Below are 2,786 nucleotides of genomic sequence, written 5' to 3'. Positions count from 1 at the left end.
CGGCCCACACGCCGATTTAATTTTATTGCGAGTCGATTACACGCGCAACGACCGGGTGATTCGAGATAAAGGTGAGGAGATGAAGTTTTTTTTATTCTTTTATTATTATTATTATTATTATTATTGTGTTCGATTTGTTTTTTTTTTATTTTAAGACGGTTGATGGATAATTTTGAAATCGAAAAAAGAAAAAATTGACGTCTCTTTCTCAGGAATTTCTTCTTCGATTTTAAAAGAGATATAATGTGATTCGAAAGATATCTCCAGTCAATTGTTTTTTATTTTTTTTTTTTAAATAAATATCATTCAATTTTGTGTATATATTTGAGAAGTAAATGAATTTAAAACGAGTTCTCGGATTCCAAAAAAAAAAAAAAAAAAAAAAGAAAAAGAGATCTGATTTCCAGAAGTAAAACACACCAAAAACGATCTAAAAAAATACATTAATAAATATCGATTATCCACAACATTCACCCTTTATATCCGAATGAACGTATCGTATAAATTGATCGTAAATTGGTTCCGTCATCGATGATTCGGAAAAATCCAATCCAAACTACTTCTCCCCTACTTGTTCTCGCGAATATTCAACGATGTTTTTTTGCCAGCAGGGGCTGGCAGGGTGTCTAAGGAGCATCGTGCACTTGAAACTGTGCCAATCCTCGAAACCGAGTTCCGCCGGCCGCATAATAAAACGATCGCGGATCCCCGTGGAAAAGGGCCAATGTCAATATCTCGAATCGTGCACGAGCCACTTGGAATGCGCGTGGGCTCATTCAACGCGCGTTCCAAACGTTTTGCAAACCTTCCTCCCCTCCCTTCCCTCCTCCCTCGACGGGAGGATGAAAACTTGTAGAAACAATATGTTTATCCTTATCCCCCTCCCGTTGAAATATTCGCGGAATTTGTCCGGAAGGTATCGTCGCCTTTGATGGAAAAAAGAATAATCGATATATATTGAAGATGCAGAGGATATAAAAATTCTGATACGACAATACAATGCGGATTGTATATATATATGGTATAGAGTACAAAGTAAATATGATAAGTATAAATAATGGAAAAATATGTACAGATATGGAATGACGCATAATAATACTTATGTTACGTGCTATCTATTAAATATAAATATTAAGATAAAAGAAATAATAAGATTATATTATCGATTTATACAATTTTTATACCAAGTATTGTAGAATTTTTTTAAAATAGCTTAAAATCTCCTTAAAGAAAAATAAATACCAATTCCTTCGTGAAAAATCATCCGATTATTCTATTATATCAATATTGTAATTATTAAAATAATAATAATAATAATAACTTACAATTCTGTAAATCTTTCAGAAGGTGAAACGAAAATGTGGAAAATAACATGTTGGGGTGGAAAATTCTCGGCTATATATACTTGGCATCCCCGCGTTGTTCGAGGCGCCCAACGCGTTATCCTAAAAATAGTTACCACAATCCAAGAAAATTCGAGGAAATGATCGAAACGAAATGTCTTATTTTTTTTTCTTTTCACATCGATCACGTGACTCGATGTTTCGTAATCGGGAAACGCGCGGACAAGAAGTTTCAGGGACGGCGATATTGATTTTTGGCTGCTCCTTTTTCCGACCCCATCCGTCTGCGATTCTGTCCCCTCGAATCATTCGCCATCGACTGCACACACGCGCACACACGCCCTTCGATACGTGCATTTTTATTCCCCCGCCACGTTTCCACGGGGAAATAAGTGGCTTGGAAAGAGCTACGCCTTCTAATTGCGCTCTCTGAAAACACTCGCCGCGTGTTCGAAAAATATCGTGTTAAAAAAACTCGATCGTGGTCTTTCGAAATTGCGAGAAGTTTCGAATATTAAATTTTTCCACTATGATTTTTTTACGTTTCTTGGTTGAGAATGAAGAGTCTATTTATCTTGTTCTAGTTATTTTGTGAACGAATTTTATTGATCGAATTCGAGAAGAGGAAACGATATATCTTTGTTCATTTATATTTAATCCTCATTTTATCGAAGATGTGAAAACATTTTCAAATCGATTCGAGTTTGAAGAAAAATCAACCAAAATCACCTCGAATCGATCTTCTCAATTATTTCCAGTTATTTTATCGAAAACGTAAAGGAATTATAGAAGTAATTCCGATATTTTCGTTTTACAGACTCGTGACCGGGGGCGTTCGTTCGCAGAATTAAATTTTTCCTTCTCTCGACCATACGTTTGTTTTTTTTTTTTTTTTTTTTTGACAACTCCCCCTCCCTTTTTTCCCAACGAAACAATTGAATCTACTCTAATTGAATTTAGTTGGAATACTCGAGGTTTGATATCACTGTGGATCTCTGTACAATAACATATAAACACTGTGAACAAAATCTAGATGAAAAGATGGACGAAACGAATGAAAGAAAAGGAAGAACGATTTCCAATATAACATATAATTATCCCCATCATTTATATATTCGAGAAAAATACGAGTTATATATATCGGGCTATGGATAAAAGTTTCGATCTCGATTAAAAGAAAAAAAGAAATCTCGTTAAATGAAATAATAGAAAAAAATCGAAGAGATTATTTTTCCGCGTTTCTTTCTTTCTTTTTTTTTTCGATCGAAAACGAAAAAAAGGATAAATCCATAAATGGTTTACGCGACGACTCGATGGTGATTGAAATGCACGAAACGATTTGACCGGAATCAGAGAGGGAGAGGGGAGGGAGTCGCGCAGGAAGAAGGCTGACGGGAAACAAATCGAGGAGAGACAGTGGAACGCGGCATGGGTGGCGTAATA

The 2,786-nt window shown here is 35.4% G+C and overlaps 1 protein-coding gene and 1 long non-coding RNA gene across 4 annotated transcripts in view; one reads left to right on the top strand and one right to left on the bottom strand.

Moving 5' to 3' along the window:
• The window catches only part of LOC102670652 (IQ motif and SEC7 domain-containing protein 2), a 79,000-nt gene that overhangs the window by 29,832 nt on the left and 46,382 nt on the right, over positions 1–2,786 (top strand). The gene's annotated exons all lie outside the window — the stretch shown is intronic.
• The window catches only part of LOC102681926, a 13,687-nt gene that overhangs the window by 4,843 nt on the left and 6,058 nt on the right, over positions 1–2,786 (bottom strand). The window lies entirely within an intron of this gene.

Source organism: Apis dorsata, unplaced genomic scaffold (genome assembly GCF_000469605.1).
Source record: "Apis dorsata unplaced genomic scaffold, Apis dorsata 1.3 scaffold_10, whole genome shotgun sequence".
NCBI classification, from domain to species: domain Eukaryota; kingdom Metazoa; phylum Arthropoda; class Insecta; order Hymenoptera; family Apidae; genus Apis; species Apis dorsata.
This window is presented reverse-complemented; position numbering and strand designations above follow the sequence as displayed.